This window comes from Puma concolor, chromosome D2 (genome assembly GCF_028749965.1).
Source record: "Puma concolor isolate L17-30 chromosome D2, mPumCon1.1.hap2, whole genome shotgun sequence".
Classification (NCBI taxonomy): domain Eukaryota; kingdom Metazoa; phylum Chordata; class Mammalia; order Carnivora; family Felidae; genus Puma; species Puma concolor.
Window position 1 is genome coordinate 55,021,122 of NC_141677.1, and position 21,296 is coordinate 55,042,417.

The 21,296-nt window shown below is 43.1% G+C and overlaps 1 protein-coding gene across 8 annotated transcripts in view; it reads left to right on the plus strand.

The window, feature by feature from the left end:
* The first annotated feature begins 316 nt into the window (after positions 1-316).
* Positions 317-21,296, plus strand: part of PLCE1 (phospholipase C epsilon 1) — a 323,759-nt gene continuing 302,779 nt past the window's right edge. For 7 of the 8 annotated variants that reach the window (XR_015241745.1, XM_086680410.1, XM_086680402.1 and 4 more), the window contains exon 1: positions 317-454. The gene's annotated coding sequence lies outside the window, so the exon portion shown is untranslated. The remainder of the gene's footprint in view (positions 455-21,296) is intronic. The other variant, XM_086680404.1, reaches the window with a different exon arrangement.

Here is a 21,296-nt window from a genome sequence, read left to right on the forward strand (position 1 = left end):
GGTCCGCCCCTCGCCCCCGCCTGCTCCGCGCGGCCCTTGCCGGGGGCGGGCCCCGCCTCAGGCCGCTCCCCCGGCCGCCCGGGGGCCCGCGGCGGCGCTCGCGGCCTCTCACCCGGGGCGGGCGAGTTCTGGGAAAGGCCGGCCCAGGGCGGGGGCCCCCGCTGCCGCCCGCGCCGCCGTGCCGTCCCGGCAGCGCGCAGAGCCCAGGGGCGCGGAGCGAGGGAGCGGCGCCCGCGGGGGCGCACACGCTAGAGCGCGGCGGGCGGGAGGGCGGGCGGCGCGCCCCGGGCTCTGCCTCCCGGGCACTTGCCTGTGGCTGTGGCGCGCCGCTGGCACCCGCTCCGCCGCTGACACACGGTAGCGGGGACACCCGACGCCGCTAGAGACAGGCGCGTCCCAGAGGGGACGCTGCACTTGGGGACACGGTGCGGCGCGACTGGCCCGAAGAGCAGAGGTGAGGAGGCGACCGTGTGGCTCGGTTCCCGAGGTTGGCTCCGGGGAGAGGTGGGCGCTTTCTGTGCGACCCCCGCGGATCCGCGAGGGCGGCCGCGTAGGTCCGTACCTGGCGCGGGGGCCCGGGCCCCGCCCCCACCCGGGCGACCTGAGGCCGGGCTCCGAGGGCGCGCGGGCCACTCCGGCCCGAGGGCACCCTGAGCTCCGACTTCGCTGCCCTCACACGTTTGCCTCGGTCTCCGCCGCGTTTTCTGTATGCTTGTGGAGGCGGCCAGCCCAAGGAGGGAAAACATAAGTTCTCTTTGAGGCGGCACCTAGCAACAGGATTTCAAGGAAGGTGCCCACGAGATAGTTCCTGGAGAGACTGAGCTACATCAAGTCCTAGAAAATCCCATGTTGGACCTGGGCTCACTTTAACTGGTAACTGGGATGGCCACGTCTTTTAAAATGTTCTCTAGTGCTGCGATAATGAGTCTAACATAGAGCCAGAAGCCCGCCGTTGTGGCTAATAACAAATGCGCAGTATAAATTGTATGGTTTTTTTTTTTTTTTTTTTTTAAATCCTTGCCTGGTGGTTAATCCATGAGACAGTGGGTTCAACCGACTCAACCAATTGTTCCGTGTAAGAAAGATTCATCGTTTAAAGATTTATCAGCATCATTTTCACTAGCTCCCTGAAGAGATGTTACGGGAGATTCACTTCATCGGAAAGTTTTATTTGCATGCTGTTCATAATTGTAGTTGCATTTATGCAGAATTTGCTGGTAGATCTTTTAGATCCTTGCAAGATTAGGCACTTTTCCTTGTGTTTCTTGTCGGCACCCCTGGTAGAACAGGGTGGGGCCTCGACCGCAGAATGGGCACAGGGGAGGCCAAGAATGCTGGACCCACTAGGGAGAATTTTTGAAAACCTTTCTTGGGTGGTTGGTGAAGGTGACCCCACAGATACTGTCCCACAGTGTGTCCCTGCGGGAGAAGGGGAGTTGAACTATCTCTGGATGATGTATGCAGCCATGTCTTCACGAATACTTTCTAAAGAATGCCTGATGATGCTGTCAGCTAGAATGTCCTTTCCTCTTCCCAAATGCCCTTCCTGCCCCTTTTCACCATTCTAAATCCAAACCATCCTTCAGACTGAGTTTTGTTGCTGCTGTGAGGCCATCCCAGGTAACCCCAGCCAACCCCAGCCCCAAATAGTCAACCTGCCGCTGCTGGGATTCCTGCAGCATTTTACCTTCCCGACCTTTCTTTTCTTCCAGAGTTATTTATGTGCACGTCTCATTTTTCCTACTGAAGGCATTAATGGTGGCTTTCTTAGCACAGTGCTTGCGACTAGAAGGCCCTGTGAAATAATTGTGGGCTGCTATTAAATGTTAAGACTTTTGTTCTTTGATTCAAATCTTTACTTTGGAGAAGATAGTATAAATGAAAGGATATATTGAAAAACATAATATTTACCATTTATGTGTCCTCCATTTACAGGCCGACAGAGGAAATTTTCTTTATACCTAGGAGCCATGCATAGTAATTATCTTTGGTCCATGCCTTGGGACCAAGTAAGAGGTGAGACTGAGCTGTAGGGACGTTCTTCCAGTCCTTCTAGTAACATAAGCTCCTTGGATGTGCTCCAAGGTTGACCTGTGTCATTAAAAATTCCATGCTCAAGTGGGTTGTGGTGAAGCTAGATTCCAGTGAAGGTGGTTGGTTTTCTTTTTTATTTGCAACTGTTCTTAGTCACAGTCTCTTCTGGGTTTTTGTTGTGTACTTAGAAAAAAAATGAATTTAATGTGCAATTTGTTACTTACAAATTTCTAAATGAATAAAGGATAATTGGAAAGAATTGTGCATGATGTTTTTTTTAGAGCAGAGAGCAGGGAATGTTTCTCATGCTTGGGCAGGAGGAGATATTTGCACAGAGCGAGCCCGCTCTGCATGTGTGTGTGTTGGCAGTCCCCAACTGCCACACACCTGGCTGGCAGGCAGCCTACGGAGGACAACAGCTGCTTCAGCCCAGACTCCTCTCTCTCTCGCTGGGCTACCTCTGCTGGGGTTGGGTGGGAGGAGAGGGGGATTCCTGGGGAACACAATAATTAAGAGCTTCTGGATTTAGAAGGAAACATAGGGAAGCTGTTAGAGAAAGTAATAGCGGCTTGTTTGATCAAGTTGCTTTCCTGCTCACATTTGGTTGACATCTTGGCATTGAGCAAGTGGGAATTTGGTTGGAGAGAGGGAAGGCAGGTGATAGGGAGCATGGCACTGTGGTAGAAGGCCTGGGAGGTATGATGGGGCTTAGAGAAGCATGTGGACCAGTTATGTGGGATCCCCAAAAAGGGAGTTGGAGATGGAGAAGTGGGGAGGGTAAAGATGATGTCAAAGATGTACTTTGCCATGGGCCAAGCACAAGGCCTAGAAAGGAAGAGAAGACTCTCTTCAGCATCATGTGGTCTTCTCTGCTCTCAGGGTGCAGGACTCAGGCTTATGTTTACTAAAGCTATATTTCATCTGTGTTATGGCTTAAATAGGTTTTCATGGGCCAGGTTGGATCCTAGCCCTCTATAGCTGTGCCATCAGTATGGTAGCCACAAGCCACATATGGCTCTTGCATTTAAATTCAGATTAGTTAGAATTAAATGAAATTAATGAGCCACATTTCAACAGCTCAGTACTTACACGTGGCTAGTTGCTGCTCTATCAGACAATTAAGATACAAGACATTTCCATTGTTTCAGAAATCCTGTCCTGGAATATTGTTCTAAAGGGTTCATGCCTGTTCATCGCCAAGGTATTGATTTCTGAACCAAATTTAGTCATAAATTAAAATGTTCCTGTTTATAATGCTCTAGCAAATCTATTTAGATGCAAATCATGGTAGCAGTTGTTGTTGGTAACACTTCTGCAGAGCTTACGGCATTCCAGGTAGTGTTCTAAGTAGTCTACATCTATTAACTCATTTCATTCGAACTTTTGGCAGCAAGTGCCAGAGACGTGTTATCCCTTACCTGCAATTCTAAAATCAAAACAAGCTCTGAAAACTGGTTTTCATAAGTTTGGCTACAAAATTTGGTCTGACTTGACATGAGGTAGTCTTTATTTTTCTCACCTGGTGAGAACTGTTCATACATTCTTATTTCAGAAAGAATGGACATGTTTGCTGTGGATCCTACCAACAGTGTTATGTAATATATGGCACACGGTACTGTCTTACCATTATAAAAGCCAAAAATCTTCTGATTTGGATAAAGGAGTATGGACCTCCATTATCATGTGCATCTTAAAGATGGGGAAACCCGGGACCTAAAAGGTTAAGTAACTTTCATGGGTCATAGCAAGAAAGTGCCAGAGCCAGGAGGCAGTCAGAGCAGGCTGGCTTCAGAGTCCATTCCCTTGACCACTGTGCTATTCTGCATCAGCCTCTGGTCTCGTCACTCAAAACAAACAAATGGCCACTCTTTTTGGCTGGGTGAAGCCAGATAGCTATAACTCAGCTGATTAGAAAGTTTCAGGTAAGGCTGTGGCTAAATGGTTTAGCAGTTGAGGTTGAGATGCTATGAATGGTTAGTTAAACCACGTGTGCTTAGCAGTTGTTTGCCTTTCCCCTTTCCACCTTGTGCCCATCATAGTTGATTTTGAGCCATTCACCATGTAGGAACTGATAGAAAATTTGAGCCATTCACCGTGTAAGAACTGATAGAAAAAGAGGCCATTCATCGTGGTATTGGTAAAATTACTGGGCCCTTGTTGAAACCAGTGGCACGTGGCAGGTTATATACTCATAACTTATGGGGTAGAAGGCAGGGGGGATGGTTTGGTCCTGGTGTATACTGACTGCTGAACACTGGTGGGGCCACTCTGGTGGCCTACAGGGGTTCTGAGACTTCCTGGTATGCTTTCAGAGGATCTGGATCCGTGTGACTCAGTTGGAAGTCTCTTCACAGGAGACTGTGAGTTCCTATCTTCTTTTTGGAGGTTGACTAGAACTGCAGACCTGGCCCAGGGTCGGCAATGGGCTTTTCACTTTCCCTCCCCAAGTGGTGGCAAGACTAAGCGGTCCCTTCCTGGGTATACTTGAAGAAATTCTTAATTAATCCCAAGGTTTCTCCTTTGAGTATAATAAAATGTTCTGAGTGCTTCACTATTTGTGTGGATCTTTTAGTATGGGCTCTGCAGGACCCCTGTCTCTCTGTATCCAGGGAGCATTTTGCCTTTTATGGCACAGTCTCTGAGGCCCCTGATTGTCATGGTGCAACACTTTTCCCCTCCCCCTAAGTTATAATAGCTTAAGGTGTAGGGAAAAGGTATTCTATTGGTGAAATACAAGGACGCTAGAATCAAACTTACCTGGTTTACATAGGCTTTACCACCTACTAGCTGTACAACCTTAGACAAGAAATTATCCTTTCTGTAGGGTAGTAATTGTACAGGGTTGAGTAAGATCTTAAAGCACTTAAAGCACTTTGCATAGTGCCAGGTACATAGTGCTCAAAAAGTTAGCTACTAATATTATTGTTCTTGCCTTCTGGGTCTACCTTAGCCTTGCCAGTGTGCAGTTTTAGACTTTGGAGAGGCATGTGTCGTAGGATGAATAATTCCAATAGTCGCCTAAAGGTGTCCAAGTCTTAATCCCCAGAACCTATAAATATGTTACTTTACACGACAAAAGGGACTGAGCAGATGCAATTAAAGATTTTAAGATGAGGAAATTATCTGGGTGGGCCTAGTCTGATCAAGAGGGTCCTTATAAAAGGGAGGCAAGAGGATCAGAGTCTCTAGTAGGAGGTAGAGGTTATGAGCCAAGGAATGCAGGCCTCTTAGAAGCTGGAAAAGGCAAGAAAATGGATTCTTCCCTAGAGCCTCCAGAAGGAATGCAGCCCTACCAACCCATTTTAGACTTCTGACCTTCAAAACTGTAAGATAACAAATTTGTGTTGTTAAAGCCACAGAAACTGTGGCAATTTATCACAGCAACAATAAGAAACTAATATGGCATGGAAGAGAAACCAGAAAGTGGTTGGGTGCAGAAACAAAAGCTCTCCTAATAAGGGAACGGTAACAGCCAATACCTAGTGCAAACCTTGCTGGGTACTGTTCTGAGTACTTTACGTGTATTAACCTGTCATCCTCACAGCCACCTTCTGAGATAGGTGGTTTTGTGTTCTGCAGATCAGAGAAAAGGAAACTGAGGCACCGAGAGGTTCAGTAACTTTCCCGAGGTTACATAGTTAGTAGTGGCAGAGCTAGAGTGTGATGCCAAGCAGTCTGATGCTCTTAAGTGTTACCCACACTACTCCCCGAAGCAGGCATTTCTGTCTGCTTAGTCTGACAGTATCAGCCCCTGAATAGTATGTTACTGTATGGAAGGAAAAGATAGTATTTGAATCAGTGAGAAGGAGGGCAGTGTAGTCCCCCCATTGCCCCAAAAGCCTGGTACTGAAGTGCTCGGTGAGTTTTTGCCATTCCCGTCTCGTAGCCGGAGGACGCCGACTCTGGGAGCAGTTCTTGTGCAGGCCTCCCTCTCGTTCCCACCTCTGTTCTTACAGCAGCCTCGCTCACTCACCACAGACCGCTGGCCCAGGAGTCCTGTTGGCTCTGCTTCCCACCTCTGCCTGTTTATTGGATTTGCCTCATTCCTGACTCTCTGCTCCAACCCTGAATTCCACCTTCTTCTGGCCCCTCAAATGCTCAAACTTGAGATGGTTAGTGTCAGGGGATAGTGAGGTACCACTGTGACTCTTGGGGCCAGGGGGAGGGTTATTTTTGCCTTTTTCCTTTGGTTTAGCTGGCTATTGTTGGTTTTCTAGCTGTGCTGCTTTTGTCTCTCAAGCACATAATTCAGAGTGGTATTGGTCGAAACCAGTGGTTTTCAAACTATGTTCCAGGAGTGTTTGGGGCCTCCGCCAGGTGAAGGATATGGTAGGAGAAGACCTCAGCCCTTCACCCTGCTTCTGCCCTGCAGCCTTGCTCTTGTTAATTTTATTTATATATTGAAGTTCTGCTTTAGATTTGTCCTGGAAGGGCAGTTCTATTGCTAGAGAGGCAGAGAAGTTTGAGAGGAACCAACCTGCATGTTAAGGCACTCTGAAGAAGACCTTTAGCCCAGAGACTTGGATGTGCAAGATATATAACTCTGTATTTTCTCTAATTGCATTTTACAAATTTGGGATTTGGATACATGTTGCTTAGATCTGTTTACATCCCAACTCTACTACTTATATACAATCTGCATAACCTTCGTCTATTGGGACCTAAACTTCCTCATGTATATAATGGGAGGGGCAATAGAATCTACATAATAAATGAGATGATTCATGCAAAGGGCTTAGAACCGTGCCCGATTCACAATAAAAATTCAACAAACACTAGCTCTCAGGATCATTTTTAAGTCTCCCAATGACACAATAGAAGAAGAAGCTAGCCTTGTGTCTTCACAGGGTTCTGCTCTCCTACGGGGCTGCAGCTGGAGGTCTGCTGTTCCTCCTCTCTCTGCCTGGTTACCACTGAGCTTTCCATTGTCCCTGACCGCAGGTGACTTCAGGTGCAGTAACTTGAGGCTGCCTCTACAGCAGCCTTGCCTCCTCAAGGTCTCTGAGGCCTCACTGCCCTCTGCCAGGAAGCAGGGTCTCTGCTACTTTTAGGATTTGCAAGACATTTCTTCTTTCCTCCCTTGCCTGCCAGATGTAAGGGCTGGGATGAGAGGAGCAAAATGAAACTCCAGTCTCCTCCCTTTTTCTTCTCCAAGGCATTTGGTCCATAATACAGACTGAACACTGTTGAATCCTTTCCTCTCTACCCTTAGGACTTAACAAAATGTAAACATAAACGGGGTGGCTAAGCTTGACAGGGTTATTGGTCACACAGTGCTGGTCAGTGCCATTATCTACTTAGTGGTGGCATTGCTGCACACTCTGTGGCGTGATCTGCTCTGGTGGCCCCAAGAAAATGTGATCCATTTATAAAAGTACTGGTAAGTCTCCCTTAAGAGGGGCTGATTATGAGTCCTTATAAGTCCAGAGATACAACAAAACGCAATGATCATTTATATGTTTTTAATGCCTTATAAGAACAACTGCATTATAATAATAAAACAGTAGGGCTGCAATATTCAGAATTAAGGAAGAGGCAGAAGCAAGGAGAGACTCTGTTTTGATGACTTCATTTTAGGTTTAAACTATATAATATCACTGACTATGGAAAATCCAGGGAATGGAAAAAAATCACTGGGAAAAACACATGTGACTGAGTATATACTATACACATCTGGGATTAAAATATCATATAACAGAGTTTAATTTGGATATCACTGGATTTGGTTCAAGTTACTGTCATTTCTAAAGAAGTTTCAATTCATTTGTTATTATTAATAACAGGAACTCAGATTTCATTGATGAACATATTTTCACCTATGGTTTGTTTGCCTGGGAGAATTGAAGCCCTCTTTGGCAGTCTGGTTTGTCAATTTCAGAGAGGTGGTTAAAATTCACAGAAGTTAAAAACTTTTGGCATGAAATGTGTTCCTCCCCCCACCCCTCCCCGCCCCAAGGCAGAATGAATTTGGATGATAGGGCAAAGCATAAACCTCAGTCTGTCTGCAGTTTTGTTAACTGCTGGGGTCTAAGCAGATTCAGATTCACTTCTTTGCCACTCAGCAGGCTCAATAGTCCCTAACTCAGCCTGGTTTACTGTGTTTGAGGTTTTTCTTTCATCGTGCCTCCGGCATGGTTTTACAATTCATAGTGGGAGGGATTGGTAAAGCTCCAGGCGGTTGTGAAAGAAATATGCTCAATTATTATTTGAACCTAACAGAGGAAGGTAAGAATTTCTTGAGCTAATATACACAGAAGCTAAAGAAATTTACAAAAAGAACTCCAAAAAAGTGACCATCATCCACTATGCAACATAGCAGTCAGACGGCCTTGCAAGTTCTCCCATGACCACCCCCTTGCTGACTGAGAATGGGCGGGGCCTCACCAATGCCAAGTCATGGGATGGCTGACAACAGGTGAAGTGTGTTCCTGACTCAGGCAGGCAAGCCCAGATCAAATTAGTTACAGAGGATAAGAGTGTGCTTATTTCTAGCCACACCATATAGTTCTAATGAATTATCACTATCTTAGCACAGATCTAAAATATGTCACCTATTTAGGATATACTAATTAAAAAAAAAAAAGAATCTTTAATCCAAACAATTTTAACAACTACAATTCTTTTACTTATTATTTTTTAAAATTTTTAATTGTTAATGCAGACATTATATACCCATTTATGACTTGTTTATTACTTTTTTATTATGTGCTATGTCATCCAACAGTGAAAATTGAGGGCCAGAAAGGAGGGGTCCAATTGTCTCCCTCTTACTTTTAAAGTTGAAAGAACTGATCTCCTTGAGAGACTCAAGGATTTGATCAAAGCCACCTAGCTGGGGAGTGGCAAAACTGAGACCTTTGTTTCAAACAGAATTAAGACCATACTGTAGATATATAATACTCAATTTTGAATCCTGGGTTCTTTGCCTAACAGTCCATCATTAAGATGTTTGCACATTAGAGGCGGCTGGGTGGCTTAGTCAGTTAAGAATCTGACCCTTGATTTCGGCTCAGGTCATTTCTCATGGCTTCATGAGTTCAAGTCCTACATCAGGCTCAGAGCTGACAGCATGGAACCTGCTTGGGATTCTCTCCCTCTCTCTGTCTGTCTCTCTCTGCCCCTCCCCTTCTCACACTTTATCTGTCTCTCTCAAAATAAACAAATAAAATTAACAACAACAACAACAACAACAAAAGGTGTTTCCACATCATTTGGTGTTTCCAAACTTTGATTTCAGTGGTTGGGTCTCATTCTATCATGTGGTCCCATGGAGGGCTTATCCATTCCCCTACTGCTGGAAATTTCGCTGTTTGATCCCTGATTTTTTTTCTATTTAAATACCTCTCCATTGCCTAGATCTCTCATTCTGTCTTTAGCACAGAGTCCCTGGAAGTGGAAATACCACAAATCAAAGTGTAGAATTTTCTTAGAGACCCCTGATACGTACTCCAAAATGCTCTCCAAAAAGGTTGTACCAATTTGTGCTTCTACTTCTGATATACTAGAGTTGTCTTTCCAGTGGATGTCAGTGAAAGATACTAGACTTGGTGTTTCATAGTTTGTGCATTTCTTTGCTTACTAGAAATAAATATACATATTGATAAATATATAACACATCATTGTGCTTTTTTGGTTGTTTAATTGTCATTTTTGTCCATTTATCTTTTTTTAACTTGAGACTTCTTCATGAATTAAGAATATAACATTCCTGCATCCTATATTTTTGTAAGTATTTTCCTGTCTTTGTCACTTGCTGCTGTTTCTCTCAACTAGCATTTTTCTTTTTTTTTTTAATTTTTTAAATGTTTATTTTATTTTTGAGAGAGAGAGAGACAGAGTGTGAGTGGGGGAGGGTCAGAGAGAGAGGGAGACACAGAATCCGAAGCAGGCTTCAGGCTCCAAGCTGTCAGCACAGAGCCTGACGCGGGGCTCAAAGTTAGCATTTTTTGATTGCAAAACTATATGTTTATTTTGGGAAATAGAAGTATGATAAAGAAAAAGTTCAAAAGTCAACCACAATTCTATTGTCTAGAGTAATTACTAACATTTGGTTCATGGCTTTCTAGGGTTTTTTTTCCTGTTTTTTTTTTTCCCAAATTGAGATCATGTTTTCATGTTTTATAAGTTTTCACCTAACTTTGTTAAGCATAATTAAGCAGATTATGTGTACCCCTACTATGGGTTACTATATATATTAATGAAATATCATATTTTTGAAATGTTTAGCATGTTTTTTAACATATAGAAAATTTTAATTTCCATATGACCAGGCAGATCTAGTCCTTCCTGATAATTACTTCCACGGCCTTTAAATTTGTAGTCTTTATCTATTTTCTATGATTATATTTTTTAGCTTTTCAGGCTTTAAAAAAAATTTTTTTTAGTGTTTATTTATTTTTGAAGGAAAGAGAGACAGAGTGTGAGCAGGGGAGGGGCAGAAGAGAAGGAGACACAGAATCCGAAGCAGGCTCCAGGCTCTGAGTTGTCAGCACAGAGCCTGATTCGGGCTGAACCCATGAGCTGTGAGATCATGACCTGAGTGGAAGTCAGAGCTTAAGTGACTGAGCCACCCAGGTGCCCCTAGCTTTTCAGGGGCATTTTACATTCAAATTTTCATTTGGAATAAGTTTTTTTTGTACATATTATTAGCTGAGGATCTAACCTGTTTTCTAAATACTTAATTTTCCTTAATAATATATTTATTCCTCATATATATTTATATTCCTTATATAATTTCCCTCAATAATACATACATTGGATAATCCTAGGCAACTTCTAATCTCATTTTGTATATTCTAAAGTTAGTTTCAGGCATAAGATAATCTATCTTCAAATGCTTGAGTACCTCACTGTTTTATTTATGTTAGCCTTATAATATATATTAGTATCTCATAAAGAAAGTTTTCTCTCATTATAGCTATTCAAATTTTCTTTATTATTACTATTTTTTGCTTTTTATTGCAAATTAAATTTTGAGACATTTTGTCAAATCTCAAAAATCCACTGAGATTCTGACTGGGATTGAAATAAATCTATATATTAATTCAAGAAGAATGAATGTCTTTATAGTAATTAGTCTTTACATTCTGGTATGTTTATTTTTCTTTTCTAAAAAAAATTTATCACTGAAGTATAATTTATATACAATGTTATATTAGTTTTAATTGTGCAATATATTGATTTGACAATTCTGTACATTACTCAATGCTCATTACAATGTGTCATCACCATCTGTCACCATAAACGTTATTACAGTATTATTGACTATCTTCCCTATGCTGTAGTTTTCATCCCTAAGACTTATTTATTATATATCAGGAGGTTTATACTTTTTAATCACCTTTATCTAATTCACCCATCTGTCCCCCCACCTCCAGTTTGTTGTCTGTATTTAAGGGTCTGTTTGTTTGTTTATTTGTTTTGTTTTTTAGATTCCATGTACAAGTGAAATCATATAGTACTTGTCTCTCTCTGTCTGACTTATCTAACTTAGCATAAGGCCCTCTAGGTCCATCCATGTTGGATGACCATGTTTCATTCTTTATGGCTGAGTAATATTCCATTGTATACATATACCACATCTTCTTTATCCTTTCAGTATGTTTCTTAATTTACTCGTTTACTCAAATGTCTCTCAGTTAAGTTTTGTAGTAACCTTCATATTATATTTCTCTTATTTTTAAAAAATGTTTTTTATTTAATCATCTTAATCTTTTAGCTGATTCTCTTGAGCTTTCTAGGTGGAGAATTGTATTATCCACGAGTAATGATTATTTCTCTTGTGAATCAGAAATTCCAGAGTATTATTAACTAAGAATAAGGATCATAGACCTTTTAATTTAATCCCGATTTTAATGGAAACGCTTTTCATATTCACTAAGAAATATAACATTGTCTTTTGTTTTTAAAAAGCTTAAATCACTTTGAGAAAGTAATTTTGTAGTCACATATTTTAAAAAAGAAATAAAAGGAAGTTGCATTATGTCACATGCCAAAAGGGTAATCTTTGAGGTGATTTAATGCTTTTTTCACATTTGACCTACTGCTGTGTTACCTTACATTAACAAATCTACCATTAAACCATGCTTGCAGTCTTGTTGTGGCAATTTATTATCATTGTATTAATGAATTATATCTCTAAGATAGAGGTTAATCTAGAACCCATTTGGATTGTACTTTGGAATTCTTTTTAGCTAGATTTTAGCCATGGTCATCAAAGGCTGCTGTTAAAATTAGCTGTTGCTCCTGGGTATGCGTAGACTGGATTCCAGGAGACCACCCTGTGCTTTCCTGAGAGTGACAGGGGCAGCCTCCAATATGGTGAGGAGCTAGAGATGCTGTTTGTGTGGCAAAGTAAGTAGGATAAAGTGCATATCAGAGATGGGTTAACTGGGGCTCTTCCTGTGTTGTGAAAATGCGATCAATGCTCTTTTTTTTTTTTTTTTTTTTTAATACTGGGGACACTCATGCTTCTTTGTGTCTCTCATAAGATAGGCAGAATGGGAACTCTGCCATTAGAGGGTTAGGCACCATCCCTGAGGATACCAGACACCAAAGACAGATCTTTTCTGGAGCAATGGGATGTTAAAGCAGCACTGAGGTAAACCTAAAGGACAAGCTTGGGCTGCATCATTGCCTAAGAATCTAGTAGTTGTCAATTTCGGTGTCAAGGCTTAATTTAGCTGAAAGGTTAAAAAAAAAAAAAGTGTTCCTAAGGCACATGAAGAGAAAGAAAGAAGGCAGTTACAAAACTTAAAAATACTAAATGGTGAATACTGTTAAGTGTGTATTTCACAGCTTTAGGATTGAGACACTGACCCCGAAATGTTGCTACTGTGTTGGTGTCTTTGTGGAGAAGTAGGGGAGAGTCTGAACCTCAGATGTAGGGGGTGGTTGGTTGTCTCTTCTCACTCTTGCTACTTACATGTCACCCTTCATTGCCTGCCTCCTCATTCTTTTCTACAGTTTTGTTTTTTCCCAAACTTCTTTTCTCATCCATTCATCACTCATATACACAGAGGTCACGTTGAGTCACTCCAGTGTGTCAGCAACTGTGCTTGCCGATGGGATGAGCAATACCCCCAAAGCTGCTGCCTAACCTGGGCTTACCTGAGCCAGGTGATAATGTGGGTGAGAACCTGACAGTTTCTGTGATTTGTGAAACAAGAAGTTACTAACTCTCTCCCTTTCTCTATAGCTCGGACATTTATTTATGTATGGAAGGGTAGTGTAAACTTTATGAGTGAGGAATCATTTATGAGCCATAAAATATGACAAGATTTTGTTAAAGGGGCTTGGTTAAAACTGTGGCTTGACTCATGGGAAAGATGCTTCTTGGGCTGCTACTTGGTGTTTCCTTGAGCAAATCATTTTCACCCTCATTTCTTCCCTTTGGAAGACATTTTTTTTTTTCAACTTGAAGGATTCTGGAAGCAAGGGCTGCTAAGCCTAAAGAACGTGGCACATTCCAAGGAACAGACTAGAAATGCACAAGAAGAGGTCACCTTGTGACTGGCTCTATTCAGTGTGGAGGCTCAGGGGAAAACTTGAGAGCATGCCCAGGATGCTGGTTGCTGTTGTATTGAGGAAGGCATTCCGGTCCTTCTGGAGTAACTAGTTTACATAAATGCTCGGCTATTGATTTACTGCTTTATTACACTTTTTTTTTTTTTTTTGGAATTGACTACTATTGATTGGTTCTGTAAAGAGGATTAACTGTATTCCTAATTTGAAACCAGTGATTCATCATTAAAGAGCTTTCAGTTCAGTTAGGGAGACATAGGGCACAAATACTTGAAATTTTCAGTATCCTTACAAAGAAACGGTGGAGTCTCTGGCCATTTGTTCCATGACTTGAGTCCAGGAGAGGAAGCTCTGGGTTGGAGTCTTCTGGTACAAGGTGAGGGCTTAACTGAGGCATGGTATGGCTTGATAGAAAGAAGGGAAAGGTGTTCCTGCTTGGGAAAAGGTGAAGCAGTCCTCAGAAGGTTTGTTCACAGGAGAGTGTTAGTCAGCCAGGTGGGCAGGGGCTCCTTTGGGGCCTCTCTTTCCTTGTTTGCCTGCATAAATGCTGGGGTTCCTTAGGTTAAATCCACTGTCATGAGTTGTGTTTCACCTTTGCATCAATGGTTCCAGATCTTTTTGTGCTCTTCTTGAGCTCCACACCTGCATATCCAGCCGCCTGTGTGACATCCTCCCAAAACTTGTGTCTCAAATTGAGCTCAGTCTTTTCCCAAACCTATTTCTCCCATGGTCCTTATTGCAGTGACTGACTTACCGATACCCTCAGCTCTCCAAGGCTACTCCTTCTGAGTCCATGGTCTCTTAGCACTGCGGGCTTCCCCTTCCCATTTCAATATCTGCCTTTCCCAATAGAGCATATGCTCCATAGGAGCAGCTACTACTGTCAGTGCTCACTTCTCCTGTCTCCAGCCCCAGCATAGTACTGAGCCTGTGACAAATGTTGATTGATTGCATGAACTGAATTACCTGTTATTCTGCGTCCTAAAAATTTCTCTAGCTAGACAGACCTCAGTTTGAAATCCAGCTTTACTAGCTGTGTAATGTTGATTGAGCTATTTTTTAAATTTTATTTTGAGATAATTTTTGATTTACATAGTAATCTATTTTCTTTAGTTTTTTTTTTTTTAATGTTTATTGAGTTTTGAGAGACAGAGAGCAAGCAGGGGTAGGGCAGAGAGAGAGGGAGACATAGAATCCGAAGCAGGCTCCAGGCTCCGAGCTGTCAACACAGAGCCTGACGCGGGGCTCGAACTCAAAAACTGTGAGATCATGACCTGAGCCGAAGTCAGACACCTAACTGACTGAGCCACCCAGGCGCCCCAACATAGTAATCTATTTTTAATCTCACTTTGCATCAGTTTCTGAATCCATAAAATGAACATAATCATCGTACCTACCTCATAGATTTGTGGTGGATTAAATGAAATAAAGCACGTGAAACATTATTAGTGTGTTTGACAGGTGCGTACTCTATACTGTTACAAAGTTAGGTTTGAAGCTAGAATGTTGAAGGCCTTCAAGGCAGGTTAAGAGGTATGTATTTTATCTTTTAGAAGGTAAGGATCCATGGAAGTTCCCAACTGTGGTGGAAAAACCACGTGCTCTGGAATCAACAGATAAGGGTTCAGATCAAAATTCCAGCAACTAATAGCTGTGAGGCTTTTTGCAAATCACCTTGCAAATTCTCGACCTTAGTTTTAAAACCTCCAAAATTAGGACAATAACACCTTGTACTAGGGATTGTTGTATGACCTAGGCAGCCATGTGAGATGGTATATGAAAAAGCATCTAACACTAATTTGTTGTTGTTGTTGTTGTTGTTGTTGTTGTTTTTAAGTTTCTTTCCTCTGGTGATCAAAGCTGTCAGGAGCAAGGAGACCATTTAGAAGGCTATTCCCCTAGTCCAGGTTATGGCTGAAAAAGGACCTGATCTGATGTGGTGTCAGTGACAACAGAAGGGAGTTAACAGTTGGGAAGAATTTCTTTGAAAAATCACTAGAATGTAACAGTTAACTGGGTCGATATATGGATAAAGAGGGCTAGAGATGAATGGGAAACTTCCTTTCTTGGTTCCTTGGGAAAAAGAAGATGACAGTTAATAGGAAGGAGGGAGTTAGGCAAAAGAATTGAATTAGGGAGAGGAGGAGGACAGGAGTCTGGTTTTGTACATGGGGTGTTGGCTCTACCCAACAGGAAGTTGGAAAGTCAGGACTGCAGCTTGTGGAGAGAGGCTGTGTCTGGAAAGAGGCGTTTGGGAGTCATCCACATAGAGGTGATAGTTGAAGTCGTGGGTGGGAGTGGATGGGACGGCCAAGGAGTGGCCTGTGCTATTCAGAATCATTAGCGTTGTTGGCTCTAACTAGAGATAAGCAGGATAAATAAACCCTTGCCCAAGTGGGAACTAGGTCTACTGACTTCCTCAGACTCTTTAACTCATTCAAGCAAAGTTTTACAGGATGAAGAAAATCACATAAAATAATTTCAGATTTAAAAAATTATGTCTTTGATTTGTAGATTATGCTTTATTTTAAATTATGCAAGTAATACATTATTGATTGGAAAGAATTGTAAACAATGTATAAACACAGTTAAAGTCCCCATTAACATTAACCCCTGACTTTCTTTTTTAGAAGTTATCACTGTTACAAGTTCAGTGGGTGTTCTTACAAACTTTCCTAATGTGTTTATATAGTCATACATATGCATACACATAAAGATATACCTTTGTTTGTGTGTGCGTGTGGTTTTGTTTTGTTTTATATAAGTGACCTCATAGAATATTTTGTTCTTTAATTTAATTTTTATTTTTTAAAGTGAAACAGTATGCTCTGAAACTCTTTCCAGGTACATTTATCTAAATTTGTGTCATAAAGGCAAACAAACAAAAATCTGTTTTCCTGGGTATGAATGTACTATGTTTTATTTAATCATTCCCTTATTGATGGAACATACCGTGTTCCCAACTTTTGCACCTGTCCATCCCACAGACATTTATTGTTTGTTCTGTGCACGAGACTGCCTAGTAGATACTAGGATATGGTGGTAAATAGTAAGCCAGGGCTTTGCAATCTGTCGGGGTTGATGAGAAGCACATCCCCCAGGGGTCAACTGTGAATATGCTATTAACCTTATGACAGGGAATTTGTCAGACTCAGCCACTTGCTGAGTGCCTTCTCAGTGCCTTGAGCAGGAGGAGCTGGAAGTAGAGGGGAGAAAGGGAAAAGGTGAGCCTGTGCTAATGAGATGGGGACTTGCACCTCTGTCCCCAGGTCCAAGCCAAAGGTGGAGTGATTAATTTGGGCAGGGGGTAGGTTGAATTTGAGAACGGTTTTCTTTTTATAAATATTATCAAAATGAATATGCAAAGTTTAGAATTCCCGCTTGGGAGCTTCTGAAAGTATATCCCCCTGGTTCATCATTCCCTTTTCTCTTGCGTGCATGGGACTGAGGCAGCTCCAGTGTAAGGACAGCTGGAAAAAGGAAGGAAGAAGAACGCTTTTCTACACCTGCTGTATCCCAACCCAGCCATTCTCCTCCCTCTCCCTCTCCCTCTCTCTCTTTCTCTGGTTTACCTGCCTTTGATGCTCTGAATCGTACCACATCTAGTGAGAAAATTTGGAACATAAGTATTTTATGCAGAAACACCAGGGCCATAACTTTCCTTCTCTTCATTTCTGCTGCCTTCACTCAGGACTCAGAGGAGGTTCCACTGAGAACTATACCGGTTCTTCTTTCTCCTCTTCCCTCTGTTCAGCACTGACTCATCACCTGGGAGGCTCTGCCAGGGTGTCAGGAAGCTGCACTGTCCCAGGGCGAGACTGCCAAGAGCAGGGCTCCACAGGCGATCCTGAATCAATGACCTAGACAGACCTAGGCAGCCATGTCCTCTAGCATGTGACACAAGTCTGGCTGGGAAATTTCTTGAGATCTCTCCAGTTCCTCAAGCCAAGCTCCTCCCAACTCAGGTTTTCTGCTTGCAACACAGTGAAGACTGGTTGATCTTTTTCATTCCACCTGTTTTTTACTCCTAGCCAAGCCAAACTGACCCTAGGGGCTGCTGGACGAATGAGTGTGCTCTTCTCCACACGGCTTTCAGATATATGTCTGAAAAACAGCTCTGATCTGCTACCTACAGGAAAGTGTACCTACCCACTTCTTTGGGTACATCCCTCAGCATCTTTTCCTCTCTGGCCACCAGCTGTCTCCTAATACCCTGGCCACCCTGGCAGTGAATACCCAATGCTTTCACTACTTGCAGCTCCCTAAGCACAACATGTGGTCTTCCCATTCTGTGCCTTACCTTGGGCTGCTCACTCTTTCCCACCTGCCTTTCCTCTGTACTTTAAATTCAGTTTAGGTCTCAATCATTCAAAAAAGCCTTCCCTGACACACACATACCTCCCCTCCAATGCTGATTCACCTTATTGACATTGATTTTTAAATATTTTTTAATGTTTATACAGTTTTGAGAGAGAGAGAGAGAGAGAAAGAGAGAGATAAAGCACAAGCTGGGGAGGGGCAGAGAGAGAGGGAGACACAGAATCCAAAGCAGGCTCCAGGCTCTAAGCTGTCAGCACAGAGCCTGATGCGGGGCTCAAACTCACAAACTATGAGATCATGACCTGAATCAAAATCAGATGCTCAACCGACTGAGCCAGCCAGGTGCCCCAAACAAAACATTGATTTTTTAAATTTAGTACCTGTATTCCCCACCCCAGTATGACAATCACAGTCACCTCTTTGTTCCTGAGGCTGTGCTCAGGACCTGGAATATACTGGGCACTCGGTTTATGCTTGTTGAACCCAAATAACCTGGGGCAGGGGGCATCTTTGTGGTTCTTCTAGGTTTGCCCACCTGACAGATCCCTGACGTCCTAGGTGACATCTTGTTCTTTGAGAAATAATGCCCCATTAGTGAGAAAACTCACAGAGAAGACTTGCCTTGTAATAAATAACTGTGTTGCGTTCTGTTTGGATGGTTTGCAGGGTGGAGCATCATCACTTTTAGATTCCAGACAAGTCTCTGCTTAGAGAGAGAACAGGAGTAAGGAGGAGCCACATTACTGTCAAGGTCACAGAGGAGGCTCCTTGAGGTGCTCAAGGCTTCACAAATTGCCCTGCTCCCATCCCCACTATAACCCCACCTAGCGTGTGGAGTCTTGCCTTTTACAAAGTACCCTGGCCATAGCGGATCTCTTTTGTCCTTCCCTATAAATTGTCTTGGGAGCTAGAAGGAACTGATTATACACAATTTAACAAAGGAGGCTGATTCATTTATTTATCCTATAAATATTTATTGAGTTCCTACTATGTCTCCAGCGAGGCCTTGGGAACATGGCAGTGGACAAAACCAGCACTTCCACAGCTCTCCAGAAGCTCTGATTGTCCTTTCAGGATGCCAGCCAGTAACTAGTGTGCAAATAAGTAATATGTATAATCTCCAGTGGTGGGAAATGCTCACAAGACAAAGAGCAGTGTAATATTACAGAAAGTGATGGGTGGGAGGGGTGAAGGGCTGCTTTAGAGCCTGCAAAGCCTTTCTGAGGTGATGCTATTTGAGCTGAAATTTGAAAAGTGAGAAGGAACGGACCAAGTGACGTCTGAGGGAAGTGGGGTGACTTGCTGAAAATCCCAGGGTGGAGCTGGCTGAAACCGTGAAGCAGGCTCTTTCCCCAAGGTCCCTTGAGCACCCGTCTTCCCTCTCTACCATGTCCATGGACACCCATGGGTATGTCAGGGACATATACTTTCAGAAGCTCCCAAGGGGAGCTTCAGGGGATATACTTTCAGAAGCTCCCAAGCTGTGGGCAGGAAGGGGATGGGGCTTGCTAACATGTGCCGAGAACTCTTGCTGAGCATGGGCCCTGTCACCTGGCCTTGGAGTGTGCACAGCTAATCCAGAGCTGAGGAAGGGTCACCTGGGGGCCAAATTTCTTTACCATTTGTCTCTCAGTAGGTCCCTTTCACAAGGGATTCCTTAAAAGTAGGGGCATCTGGGTGGCTCAGTCAGTTAAGCATCCGACTTCGTCTTAGGTTGTGATCCCGTGGTCTGTGAGTTCAAGCCCCATGTTGGGCTCTGTGCTGATGCCTCAGAGCCTGGAACCTGCTTTGGGTTCTGTGTCTCCCTCTCTCTCTGCCCCTCCCCTGGTCATGCTCTGTCTGTCTCAAAAATGAATAAACATTAAAAAAAAAAAAAGTAAATCTCACCTCTTTGCAGTTCAGCAGGAAGGAGTATCACAGACTTCTCTGCAAGGCAGCTAAGAGGTTAGCATTCTGCCCTGGTTTTATTCTTCTTTTTTGTGATAAAGTATACATAACACAACATTGGCCATTTTAGCCATTTTTAAGTGTTCATTTCGGTGGCATCAAGTACAGTCCCATTGTTGTGTAGCCATCGATACCATCCATCACCAGAACTAGTTCATCATCCCAAACTGACAGTCTGTACCAGTTCAGCACTAACTCCCAGCCACCCTGTTTTAAAGCCCTCATGGGGCACCTGGGTGGCTCAATCAGTTACGTGTCCAGCTCTTGGTTTCGGCTCAGGTCATGGTCTCGCAGTTTGTGAGTTTGAACCCCACATCAGGCTCTGTACTGACAGCGTGGAGCCTGCTTGGGATTCTCTCTCCCTCCCTCTCTGCCCCTCCCCTGCTCGTGCTCTCTTTCTCTCTCTCTCTCAAAATAAATAACCTTTAAAAAAACTAATAATAAAGCCCTGATGGATCATGGGTAATGAAGAAATGAATGCCATTTTACAAAAGCCTTTTCCCCCACCCCCGATTAGTTTAGCCTCCTTGTGTTTCATGCAGTATCATCAGTGTAGTCTGAAGACAGTTGGCACCAGAGTCACCTGGTTGGTGGGGGGAAGAAGGGAAGTGCCTATTGAAATTTAGATCTCTCCTCGCCTTCCCGAATCAGAACATCTTGGGCTAGCACCCAGGCGCGTGTATTTGTACCAAGTCCTCACATGATGTAAATGTGAGAATCACTGGTTTCAGTCTCATGGGAAGAGCACGTGAGGAAGAATATTAGCTAGGGCATAAAAGGCTTGCTATGGGGAAGTAACTACCTGCATTTGAATGTCTGCTTCCCCAGTGGCTGGCTGGATAATTCTGGGCAAGTTGCTCAATCTCTAAACCTGTTTTTCTTTTTCTTATTTTTAATCTCTAAATTGGAAATTGTGGGCTTAGTATGTGCCTCACCAGAGTTACTGTGACGATTGAATAAGACAGGAGGTGCTCAGATCTTGATGTGGCCTAGAGGTGATGAGGTGACCCAAGAGACTGACTTACATGGGGTAGTTCTGTTTTCTTGAGGGGTTATGGGTAAAGTGGATCAAAGTTTGCTACTCCAAGTGTTTTGTCTCTGCTGTCATCCCACTGCAGGAAGGCAACCAATGTCATTAGTCAGGATAGGAAATATATAGAATGCTTGCAACAACTGAGAGTGTAGAATATTTTCCTTGAAAAATCTTTTCAGAGACGGATTCATGTGGAGAAAGTCCTGAGAGGAATGGTTAGGTGATTGGCAGTAATGCATGTAGTGCTTAGTTGTGGGAAATAATTAAGAAAATGAAGCTCTGGCACCCGTCCCAGATACTTATCACCACGCCACTCTGGAACAAGGGCAATTAAGGTTGTCTCAAGAATGTTCTGGATGGTAGGTGCAGCAGTAGTTTGAGAGTGATCAAAGAAGCTTCCTGAATAGAATGTGGCTGTGGAGAAAGGCAGGTAGAGGGG